The sequence below is a fragment of the Zingiber officinale genome, chromosome 7B, assembly GCF_018446385.1.
Source record: "Zingiber officinale cultivar Zhangliang chromosome 7B, Zo_v1.1, whole genome shotgun sequence".
NCBI lineage: Eukaryota > Viridiplantae > Streptophyta > Magnoliopsida > Zingiberales > Zingiberaceae > Zingiber > Zingiber officinale.
The window spans coordinates 48,630,318-48,643,700 of record NC_055999.1 but is presented as its reverse complement, the minus strand read 5'-3'; the positions used below and the strand labels follow the sequence as shown (position 1 = coordinate 48,643,700).

The window sequence follows — 13,383 nt, the reverse complement described above, 5'->3', positions numbered from 1 at the left end:
ATAGAGAAGGACATTAATGTTTTTTATTTGATCGCAAAGTACTTTTAAAGTTTAAAGGAAAGCTCTAAAATAATGATAAAAAAGAGATGTCAAGTGTTAACACAAATAATACTCAACACGAGAGACATTGTCTTAATGCCAAGTAGTATCATAATTTATCGAAACAATTCTTCAACAAGAACTGTACAAGATTTTAAATCATTGGCAGCAAAAGATGAAACTATCACCTCGACAACCCCTCCAAGGTGCCTCCTTATCTAGAAGGGAGGTAAATCATAGAGGCTTCGTCCAACAACAGTAGCGCATGCAAGGAGGGGTTGAGGCAACCAATAGGGTATTCCACACCTAATGGGAATCAACCCCAGTCCTATAGGTACCGACAACCTTGCATGAACCTAACATAACCACTTGTTAAGGCCAAAAGATTTCACATATCTTTACAACGATATGATATGCCTTATTAATTTATTTTTGGGCTCTACCCAGAAGGTCTCATACCAATGAAAATATCTTTCATCGTTTAAACTCATGATTTTTTCATATATTTCCAAAGTGAGACTTTGATTGTATTCCCAACAATCCTCTCTTCAAATGAAAGACTATTATTATTCTCATGGTCCGACCTCCTCTCAAGCCTCCCCTCTTCAGACCTCTTCGTAAGTATCTAGTCACTCTTGACCTGTTTCGAGCCTCCCCTCAACTTCATTCAAGGCCACCTAGCATCCAGTCTAGACCACGGCTCTGATACCATATTGTCACGCCCCATAAAAGCTAGGCTTGCTGCGACACTAGATTCGCTCTCCTCCAACTGTAACAACTGTCAAAGCAAAATATAGAGAAAAACTTACTAAACTACATGAATACCTCTAAAGTCACTCTACTGATGTTATAGCACTAACCTAGGGGTCAAAGAAAAAGGAGACTAAGCACAAAGTGCAAAGTGGAGATAAGATGTGTATGAAAATATACATGATTTACAAATTATATCTCCATATCATTCGTCTTTAATACATTATGTATAAATGTAAATATAAAGGTGAGCAACTTGCAACCCACCAAAAAAAAATACATCGTATATGAGAGTGAACAACCTACAATCCACTCTTAACGAAACACATCATATGTATGCATCGTATAGATAGGGTGAACGACCCGCAATCCACCCGAAAGAGATGTATCATATATACAAGGGGTGAATGACCAGCAATTCACCCAATAGGAAGTACATTATGTGTATGCACATATACAAACACATATATAGGGTAAACGACACACAATCCATCCAAAAGTGTCTGACATAAAAATAGAGTGATGACCTACAATCCACCAATCCACCCCATGAGTTGTCACATAAAAATAGGGTAAATGACACGCAATCCACCTCGTGACATGTCTCACATAAGAATAGAGTGAACGATCTACAATCCACCTATGAGGAACATCATCTCAATTTGATCGATGTTTTAAACGCGCAAAAATACTCAAAAGTCGCGTTTAAAGCGCGGAACAAATGTTCTATATTTATATAGTTACTTTAATTATTTGTCTAACATAAATAATTTATCTCTTTAGAACTAAAGCTCTATAAAATAAATGTTACACTCATTTCTTTATTTATTTACTTAAGAATTTTCATACTTTTTACAAGCACCGAGTCGAAGTTCAAGACTACAAATAATCATGCAACTCTTAAAAGATAAAGGTAAAACTCTAAACTATATGTAGTCTCGTAGCTCCTTTAAAGGGGGAAGTCGAAGCTCTAAACTATAAGTTATAACACAACTCTTTGTGTACGAGTCAACTACTCTATACTACAAGTAATCATGCAAAATATGAGAGAGCAAAACCGAAGCTCAAGACTACAAGGAATCACACGACTATTAGAGAGTGGAGTTGAAACCCAAACTACAAGTAGTCACACTGCTCTTTTAGAGGACGGAGCCGAAGTTCTAAACCTCTAGTATTACATTCATCATTCTCTTAATTTAGCATAAGGTTGACACAACCCCTTTTAAATCGTAGAGTTGAAACTCTACGGTTAAAGTAGTTCGTTTATAGTTTTCTTAACTTAGAACAGATAACACGCAACTCATTTCAAAACGTCAAATATAAATCATATAACAATTACTTTATTTATTTGGATATCTAATTACATCTTAAACTTTCTCTCAAATTTTTAGAATAATTCATATTCTATTAAAATATTACTATTGATACACATGTTCTTTAAATCTCTATTTTAATTATGTCAAACAAATTTTAAAAAGAACAAGAAGGGATGAGTAACAATAAGATTAAATAAGGACCAGCAATGTGAAAGCACATATTGATCAACAAGAGAAGAAATAAGATCATATAAAGAATTCATTTTCAAATGCTTTAGAATTAAATCTATTTTGACAGAATTCATCATGCACAAGGTATGAAAGTGAAACAAGCAAGAAAACTCCACCTTGAATAAAGAAATTCCACCGTATGTTATATTATGTACCTTGAGGCTCCATGGTCACTTCTAACTCATATTTCCAATCCACCTCCTTGGGAATCATAAGTCCCAAACATTGTAAACTAAAGCACTGGGCTATAGTTGCTGTCCTAAATAAAGGTCCATTAGAAACTCCTCAATCACAATTTAATTATATTAATCACTAAGTGATTCAATAGAAACCTTTAGTAGCAAGCAAAGAAACCTTACCGTGAAAAGGTCAATCAATTCCTATTTAGTGCTAGGTGGGGCGGCACAACATCGCTAGTAGCAAGCAACAACAATGCTAACAATGGCCAGCTAGCATGGTAAATGATACTTCCAACATGGGCGTCGATTGATTCTGGCATGGGCAATGGCTGCTTCTAACATGCCATGGAGATTGTGACAGTATGAAGCTGCCTATGAAGGTGATAACAACCACAATAGCAATGTCGAAAGTAGTGGCTTTATGGGGCTAAGATGACGACAACATTGCAGAGTAGTGTTGCGAGGCAATAGCATAGCACGGACGATGGTGGTGTCGTGAAGCTATGGCAGCGGTGGCGTTGCAAGGCTATGGCGGTGCAAGGCTGCAACAACAAGAGGTTGTGGCCGCTAGAGAGTTTTTTTTGTTGAATGAGGAAATTTAGGGTTTAGGGAAAATAAAAATGTCGGCTCGTTAAGGCAAAAGAAGGTCACGGGAGGAGAAAGGGGCAAAAAAAAGTCGAAGATTTACTTTTTAACCATACTTTTGCAAAAAGATTCAAGAAATTTAAAATGTTGTAATCGCACCCTTTATTATTTTTATTATTATTTTAGCATATATAACATCCTACCCTCCTAAAAAGAAATTTGGTCCTCCTAAAAAGAAATTTGGTCCTCCTAAAAAGAAATTTGGTCCTCCAAATTTTTTTTCAGTTCACTTAAAGGGAAAAGTGAGAAAATCATTCTCGTATGTCTTCGTCATGCTTCTAAGTAGTCTCTCAATAAGTATAACGTTACCACGCTACTTTCACTAGACGCACCCTCTTCTTTCGAAGTTGGTGCTCTTTGTGCTCCAAGATATGGAGTGGATGTTCCTCATAAGTAGTGTCAGTATAGAGAGGTGTCGTCAGACTCTCTACCACATTATGAACTCTTGTTAGTGAAAGTGGCATGAATCCTCCTATGTCATTAAACTTGATCTCCTACTATATTCTCATCTATATTTAAATAAATATTATCCTAATTTATAGTTGCTTACTAAGTTTTCTTTGATCTCTCTTCCTCAATTGATGTGTGTATTTATCATCGTCTCATATCGCCTAATTGGAGTATCTATTAGATGCCTAAGAATGTGTCCATATCATTTTAAATGTCTCTCAAAGTTTTTTCTCAATAGGTACAACCTGACTTTCTATCTAATATTCTCGGTTTTTATCCTATTATCCATCGAAATTAGGTTTTTGAAAACCTTACCTAATGACTGCGGTGGCGGGCGACAATGGCGACAGGCAACCGCAGGTGGAAGGAGGCGGAAGGGGAAGGAAACAAAGTTTTTTTTTTTAAACCTACGTGTTTGACCCGCCATAAAAGGCCACCTCCGACAAAAGCGGGGCGGGTGAGGTTTGCCTCCCGCCTAGGGTTTAGGCGGTCGCTTGCAACGCCATTCAAAACACTGCTCGGATATTCGTACATCCATCTTAACATCCTTATCTATGAGACTCTCATTTTTTGTTCGTGTACTCACTTCATAGTCTAACATTCGACTTCATATAATATAGCAGGTCTAACTCGTTATTTTATATAAAGATAAAAATTCATAACATTATCATGGATAATAGCATAGATAGGAAAATGTTTAGTCAATTCTAACAAGATGATAGGAAAATTTCATATTAACAACAAACTGAAGATCCTATAAAGATGAATTCCATTATTGGAGAAGAGACCCTGCTAGATGGATTTCGAGAGATGAGAGATTTTTTCTCCTTCATAGCATGCCAAATGATTCAAAGGTGGAGATAACTTTTCTATATTTGGAAAGGGAGGCTCTTTGATAGTCTTGATATATTCAAGTCACACCATAAATCTACATCATGGGAGGAATTTATAGATGATCTTTTTACCCCTTTCATCCCATATGATAATGTGTATGACAATGTAGATGAGGAGTTATCCAAAAATTAGCAAATTATAAAAATGTCGGCTCTTTAAGGTAAAAGAAGAGGTCATGGAGGAGAAAGGGGCAAAAAAAAAGTCAAAGATTTACTTTTTAATCATACTTTTGCAAAAAAATTCAAGAAATTTAAAATGTTGTAATTGCACCCTTTATTATTTTTATTATTATTTTAACAGATATAACATCCTACCCTCCTAAAAAGAAATTTGGTCCTCCAAATTTTTTTCAGTTCACTTAAAGGGAAAAGTGAGAAAATCATTCTCGTATATCTTCGTCATGCTTCTAAGTAGTCTCTCGATAAGTATAACGTCATCACGCTACTTTCACTAGACGCACCCTCTTCTTTCGAAGTTGGTGCTCTTTGTGCTCCAAGATATGGAGTGGATGTTCCTCATAAGTAGTGTCGGGATAGAGAGGTGTCGTCAAACTCACAAACCACATTATGAACTCTTGTTAGTGAAAATGGCATGAATCCTCCTATGTCATTAAATTTGATCTTCTACTATATTCTCATCTATATTTAAATAAATATTATCTTAATTTATAGTTGCTTACTAAGTTTTCTTTGATCTCTCTTCCTCAATTGATGTGTGTATTTGTCATCGTCTCATATCACCTAATTGGAGTATCTATTAGATGCCTAAGTATGTGTCCATATCATTTTAAATGTGTCTTAAAGTTTTTTCTCAATAGGTACAACCTGACTTTCTGTCTAATATTCTCGTTTTTTATCCTATCTATCCATCGAAATTAGATTTTTGAAAACCTTACCTAATAACTGCAATGGTGGGCGACAATGGCGACAGGCAACCGCAGGTCGACGAAGGCGGAAGGGGAAGGAAACAAAAGTTTTTTTTTAACCTACGCATTTGACCCGCCATAAAAGGCCAACTCCGACAAAAGCATGGCAGGTGAGGTTTTGCCTCTGCCTAGGGCTTAGGTGGCTGCTTGCAATGCCATTTAGAACACTGCTCGTATGTTCGTACATCCATCTTAACATCCTTATCTATGAGACTCATTTTTTATTCGTGTACTCACTTCATAGTCTAATATTCAGCTCCATATAACATAGCAGGTATAACTCGTTATTTTATATAAAAAAAAGGCAGTCCGGTGCACGAAGTTCCCACCATGCGGGGTCCCGGGGCAGGATCCATTGTACACAGCCTTACCCTGTTTTTTTGCAAGAGGTTGTTTCTAAGATTCGAACCCGTGACCTTTTCGTCACAAAGCAACAACTTTACCATTGCGCCAAGGCTCCCCTTCATAACTCGTTATTTTATATAAAGATAAAAATTCATAACATTATCAAGGACAATGGCATAGATAGGAAAATGTTTAGTCGATTCTAACACGATGATAGGAAAATTTCATATAACAAAAAACTGGAGATCCTATAAAGATGAATTCCCTTATTGGAGAAGAGACCTTGCTAGATGGATTTCGAGAGATGAGAGATTTTTTCTCCTTCATAGCATGCCAAATGATTCGAAGGTGGAGATAACTTTTCTATATTTGGAAAGAGAGGCTCTTTGATAGTCTTAATATATTCAAGTCACACCATAGACATAATGCATATGACAATGTAGATGAGGAGTTATCCAAAAATTAGCAAATTATAAAATTGTCGGCTCTTTAAGGCAAAAGAAGAGGTCACAAGAGGAGAAAGGGGCAAAAAAAAAAGTTAAATATTTACTTTTTAATCATACTTTTGCAAAAAGGTTCAAGAAATTTAAAATGTTGTAATCGCACTCTTTATTATTTTTATTATTATTTTAACAGATATAACATCCTACCCTCCTAAAAAGAAATTTGGTCCTCCAAATTTTTTTCAGTTCATTTAAAGGGAAAAGTGAGAAAATCATTCTCGTATGTCTTCGTCATGTTTCTAAGTAGTCTCTCGATAAGTATGATGTTGCCATGCTACTTTCACTAGACGCACCCTCTTCTTTCGAAGTTGGTGTTCTTTGTGCTCCAAGATATGGAGTGGATGTTCCTCGTAAGTAGTGTCTAGATAGAGAGGTGTCGTCAAACTCTCTAGCACATGCAACGGATCAATAACATATCTCCGCAACATCGACACACGAAACACATTATGAACTCTTGTTAGTGAAAGTGGCATGAATCCTCCTACGCCATTAAGCTTGATCTCCTACTATATTCTCATCTATTTTTAAATAAATATTATTCTAATTTATAGTTGCTTACAAAGTTTTCCTTGCTCTCTCTTCCTCAATTGATGTGTATATCTGTCATCGCCTCATATCGCCTAATTGTATCTATTAGATGCCAAGTATGTGTCCGTATCATTTTAAATGTCTCTCAAAGTTTTCTCTCAATAGGTGTAACCTGACTTTCTCTCTAATATTCTCATTTTTTTATCCTATCTATCCATCAAAATTAGGTTTTTTAAAACCTTAGCTAATGACTGCAGTGGCGGGTGACAACGGCGACGAGCCTGCGAAGTGACGAGGCAGGTGGAAGGAGGCGAAAGGGGAAGGAAACGAAAAATTTTTTTTAACCTACGTGTTTGACCCGCCATAAAAGGCCACCTCCGACAAAAGCGAGGCGAGTGAGGTCTGCCTCCTACCTAGGCACTGCCTAGGGTTTAGGCGGCCGCTTGCAATGCCATTTAGAACACTGCTCGTATGTTCGTACATCCATTTTAATATCCTTGTCTATGAGACTCATTTTTTGTTCGGGTATTCACTTCATAGTCTAACATTCTGCTTCATATAACATAGCAGATCTAACTCGTTATTTTATATAAAGATAAAATTTCATAACATTATCATGGATAAAGTCATAGATAGGAAAATGTTTAGTCAATTCTAACACGATGATAGGAAAATTTCATATAACAACAAACTGGAGATCCTATAGAGATGAATTCCCTTATCGGAGAAGAAGAGACCCTGTTAGATAGATTTTGAGAGATGAGAGATTTTTTCTCCTTCATAGCATGCCAAATGATTCAAAGGTGGAGATAACTTTTCTATATTTGGAAAGGGAGGCTATTTGATAGTCTTGGTACATTCAAGTCACACCATAAACTTACATCATGGGAGGAATTTATACACGGTCATCATCCCATATGATAATGCATATGACAATGTAGATGAGGAGTTATCCAAAAATTAGCAAATTATGACAAAAATAGCAAAATACCACTCTTTAAGCAAATCGTGATTAGTCAGAGTGAAAATTGTTGAACATTTTTATTTAAAGACTTCAACCTAAATCTAAAAAGAGATTAAGATGTACTATCCTAGCATTGTAAAAGTTGCATTATCTTTTATACGATTACAAGAAGAGAAGACTAATAAGGAAGCACGGAGAAATAACAAGTGACATTAAAGTCATCAATGTATGAAAAAGAGAAATATTGGTGGTTGAACCAATAGAAAACTCAATGGAAGAATATGATCTCAATAAAGGTTAAATATAAGAAAGTGTCGATGAAGTACAAGATGACACAATGGCAATATAGTTCATGCCTTAGAAAGGTTACAAATTCCACAAACAAAAAAGGTAAAAGGATTCACTAACAACAAAAAGACAATTATAAAAGTGATTCATACAAAGACATAAACATTGATAGTGATAAGAAGAATTCATCTAGGGTTATCTAGGTCTATAAACAAGCCAAGTTGAGTCAAGCTTTGTGGTGTTCAAGTTTGTTTGATAAGGTAATCAAGCCAAGCCTAAAATGAACCAAGTTTTTAAATAATTATTCAAGCTTGGCTTGGTTTCTTCTTTCTAAGCTTAAGTTTGGTTCAAGTTTGGCTTGAATTTGGTTCGTTTAGATATTATCAAGCTCTCAATTTAAGCTTATTTGATTGTTTGAAATTTTTATATATTAAGTTTGTTAGGTTGGTTATTGAGTTTGATAATACAAACTTATTTGTTCGTTTTGAAATTTTTTTTGTTTATTTAGCATGTTGATAAGAGTTTTATTGATAAACATGATTCACATTTATGAACATTGTTCACGAATGCTATTCACGAACATTACTGAGCTGAACACATATGTGTTCATGTTTATTTGTTTAATTTAAAGAGTTATTCGAGCCTATTCATTTAATTGATCGTGTGTATGGAACGAGAAACATGCTCTTACCAAGCCAAGCAATAAGCTTGTTCATAAACGTTCGGTTCATTTACTACCCTTAATTCATCTACCACAATCATCGCAATCCAATAATTAAAATCACTTCATCTACAATACTCTCTACTTCATTCAAGAGAGCAAAACAATGATACCTTATCATTATCGACGACATCAGATATGACATCGAGTATTCTTTTATCGTAACTCGAAGATGACTAAACGCAAGACTAAGTGAAGTAAAAGAAAATATTGGCATGCTCATAAACATTCAAAAAACTAACACAATACCGCTTATCATCAAAGGAATTTTTCAAATTTAAGAAAGAATCATAGTTATTTAAAGCATAAAGCACCCAAAAGCGCACAGGTGTTATGGGGTCTGAGGCGCTACGCGCAAAGTGAGGCGCACACCTTAACGAAGTAAGGCATTTTGGAGATAAATTTATACAATTCAAATATATATAAGAAATTCTGTGTGCATATTTCGCTAACAAAATTATAATCAAGAAACTATTAAACAATAGTGTAAATATAAAATTCACTAACATTCAAATATTAAAATAGTTTATCTTGATAATCAAACTTAAATTTCAAATTAAAGAAAAAACAACTTCAAATATTGAAGAGCCACGCAAAGAGAATTTAGTTTGCAAGGGAGATTGATATTCATTTTCTAGGGCTCGTGCAAGAAAAATATGTCGCATGTATGCAATTTAATTAAAGGTTTATGTTCATTTTCTAGGGGAGAGGAAGAGTCATGCTAGAAAAAAGTGTCGCATGCATACAACCTAATTAATTTAAAGGGTACTTAAAAGTCTAGGTTGGGCTTTAAAAAAAAAATTCACTTCAATAAGACAAGGGCAATCATGCCTTAACCTCTCAAAAGGCACGTGCTTAAGCACGCTTCTTTCAAGTATTGTGCCTGGGTCACTAGTCACTACTCAAGCGCAAATGGCGCACTAGTCACTACTCAAGCGCAAATGGCGCACTAGTCACTACTCAAGCGCAAATGGCGCACCTGACTGCGCCTTGCGCCTAGGCACGCGCTTTTCACAATTATGGAAAGAATCTTAAAAGCTTATTTGTCTTTATCACAAAGAGATCTCAATTGGTCCACAATAAGAAGATATTTTATGAAAATCATCAAAAGAAAAAGAAAGAGAGAGAGAAAGAGAGAGAGAGAGATCGGCATAAGGACAAGATTGTTTTTGAAGAAAAATAGGATGATAAGATTGTCAAATAGATATATTCAAATATCCACTTCAAGATATTATCCTATTCTAGAATAGGTCAATAGGTTTATTATTAATTTTCTCTTTTAAATCATTTAAAATAGGTCATTAGATTTATTATTTTTTTCCTTTTTAAAAAATTAGAAATTAGATTTATTAGTAATTTTATATTGACAATATTCCTCCCTAAATTGATCATTATTGGAGGTTAATTCCTCGAAGTGATCTTCCATCCCCTTCTTTCATCCTTTTCTCTGATTTCCTAGCAGAGTAGGTCGTGAGTTTATATGATTGTTGTTGTTGTTTGTTGTTATGTGTTACTTATCAATTATGGCTGATACCAAACATGGGTAGGAACCCACCTCAAGCATCCGAGTTGATGGTGTCGTGTTGCTGCTAATTCAACTCCCAATGGAATACTCCGAGGTTCAACCTATGCATACAACAATTAATCATTAGAAGTCCCTTGAACAACAAACACCACTAGCCTAAATCCAAAAAGAATGCTAACTCAATCGTAGAAGAGTCCTCGGCGGCGCTTGCTCTGATTGAACTCGAGGTCGAGAAGAGGGGAAGTGATGTTGCTAGACTGGAGAGTGATGTAACCTCTTGCAGAATGACATGTGGACTGCTCCAGATGAAAGGAGACGAGACTCGCGAAAGCGAAGGCTCTGACGGTACGGTGCTGCTCGCGATCTTAAATACGGATTTCAGGCTTTCAGCGCGGAGAAGAGAAAAAGCAGGGTGTGAGTAGGCTTCTGTGTCCGTCGGAGACGGAGGAGGTGACGGCCGGAATAGGACTAGGCGCAAGAGGTCGCAAGATGACACGGAGCCGGGGAGGGACGGGGGGCAGGAGAAAGGGAAGGGTTTTTATTTACTTGGAACTATACTAAAAATATAGTCTGCTTACTCAAGACTTTTATTTTGTTTTACTTTTTTATAATTTTCTAAAAACGCACATGAGATTGGATTGCCAGAACATCTAGACTAGATTTGATAGGATGTAATTTGTCTTGTAATATAATTAAGATTATATTTAGTTTAATTTTAAATTTAAGAATGCATAGGTGCATTTGGTTTGCACCGTTTTCATTTTCATTTTCTGAAAAACGCGCATTTTCTAGAAAACAGAAAATGACTTTTTGTCATTCTCTGTTTTTCTAGAAAACGATAGCTAATTTTTTAGAAAACCCGCGCGAAAAACGTAAATCAAACACCGTTTTTCAGAAAACGCGCGTTTTCCAGAAAATAAAAATAAAAAACGCGCGTACCAAACACACCCTAAAATTTTATCCCTCTCAACTTTATCTCTTTATCTCTTCTCTTTCTCTTCTTACTGAGTGCAAGATCTTTCCTTTCTTCCCTATGCCTTATTTCCTTTTTTTTTAAAATTAAATTAAACTTTAATAAATACTCCCAAGTGACGGCTTCAAAAGGGATACAAAAAGAAGAAGAGCTCCCTTCTCCTATACCGAATCAGATTCAAGCTAATGAGGAGAGTACCATTGAGGTTGAAGAGACTCTTCCACTGAACCATCAGGGCAAAACTGCCCCTTTTCCTCAGAGACTTACAATGCTCAAGAAGGATGAAGAATTTGGCAAGTTTCTAGAAAAGGTTAAGGAAATTTGTGTTGAGGTACCTCTTATTGATGCTATTCTACAAATGCCTAGATTTGTCAAATTTCTGAAGGATCTCATGTCAAATAAGAGAAGAAGAGGAGAGGTCGAGACCATTGCGCTTAGTGAGGAATGTAGTGCTATTTTTGAGAAGAACACTTCTCCAAAACTGAAGGACCCAGGGAGCTTTTATATTCCTTGCAACATAGGAAAAGAATTTTTTGAAAAAGCTTTTTGTGATTTGGGGGCGAGTGTTAGCCTCATTCCCTATTCAATTTGTAATAAATTAGGTCTCAAAAACATTAAACTTACTACTATGGCACTTCAACTTGTCGATCATTCCTGCAGGTACCCTTTGGGTATTATAGAGGATGTGCCGGTAGAGGTGGATGGGAATGTTATTCCCACAGATTTTGTCGTGTTGGACATGGAAGAGGACCCTAGGATTCCTATCATATTAGGAAGACCTTTCCTTGCTACAGCTGGAGCTATAATTGATGTAAAAAATCATAAGCTTTCTTTGGTAATTGGTAAGGAAAAGTTGGAATATGATTTATCTAATATCTCTAACCATGTCTCGTCTCTTTTAAATGCTTGTAGCAGGACAAGCATTTATAAACTTGAGGAATGGAATTTCCATCCTCATGGAAGGCCACCAAATGAAGGAGACAATGTGGTGGAAGATGTTGGGAGAAGATCTCCCAACGGAAACGAAAAGTATATCTGTCCTCCAAGGGCGAGGAAAAGGAGCGAATGATTAAGTTTGGTAAGTCTACTCCCTACCTCACACGGCCAGATCTTGGCCGTGTTCCGCACACCCCCAACTCTCCAAAACATATCTTTCTCTCCCAATTTCTTAAAAACTCCTCTCTAATCTCTCAAGATCTTTTAGATCCGATTCTCCTCCTCTCTAAGACTTGGACTTTTGTTCCCTTAACCTAAGATCTTTTGTTCTTTGAAGTTTCGTTCTTTGAGTTCCACAACTCTAGATAATTTTTCCCCTATCTAAACTCATCAAGATGTCCAATATTTTGAAGAGATTTCGCAAAGGAGGTGGTGGATCTAGTGGAGACAAAGAGAAGGAGCATCAAGAGACAAAGGAAAACAACCAGTGAAGGGCAAAGGCAAAAGGACTTCACGCGACGAAGGTAATGGCAATGAATTCAATATTGTGTTCAGAAATAATGATCAAGTAACTAGATTTGCAATTCTTGTCAATAGAAAGATAGTGTGTACTAGATATATGGACCCAACTGTTCTTGATATGCTTGGAATTAGGGAAGATGTAGATTTGATGATTGGGTTTTTGGATTGGAGTGATATTATGTACACACATTTGCCTACATATCCTCGTCTTGTTTTGGAATTTTTAAGTTCATTGGATGTCCATTTTACTAATAAAGATGATTATTATGGAAAAATCTCTTTTAGATTAATGAATCAAGAATTTCTATGGGCATTTAGTGACTTTAATTCTTGTTTTGGAATAACCACCGGTAGCCCTCGTAGGTTTGACCCAAGGTTTAATTGGAATCATTTTTGGAATGCAATAACTGGGTTAGATCAACCTTATGAGCCTTCAAGAGCTAAGGCCTCCCATATGCAAAACCTCATCTTTAGGTATCTACATAGAGTCATGAGTAAAACTATTTTTGGTAGGGAAGAGAGTGATGGGGTAGTTAAGAAGATAGAGCTTTATGCTTTATGGGCTATGCTTTATAAGGTTGAATTTGACTCTGGTTTTCATTTTGTTCAAACCTTATTGAGATCAGCTAGGGCATCATCGGGATCAATT

The 13,383-nt window shown here is 36.1% G+C and overlaps 1 protein-coding gene across 6 annotated transcripts in view; it reads right to left on the bottom strand.

The window, feature by feature from the left end:
- Positions 1–10,878, bottom strand: part of LOC122005733 — a 63,116-nt gene extending 52,238 nt beyond the window's left edge. Inside the window, exons 1-3 of one of the 6 annotated variants that reach the window (XM_042560886.1) lie at positions 10,483–10,878; positions 10,334–10,404; positions 2,453–2,590 (exon numbers count right to left, since the gene is read on the bottom strand). The gene's annotated coding sequence lies outside the window, so the exon portion shown is untranslated. Of the gene's footprint in view, positions 1–2,452; positions 2,591–2,695; positions 3,876–10,333; positions 10,405–10,482 lie in introns of those variants that run through there. The other 5 variants (XM_042560884.1, XM_042560883.1, XM_042560888.1 and 2 more) reach the window with 5 other exon arrangements.
- Between the last annotated feature and the right edge of the window lie 2,505 nt (positions 10,879–13,383).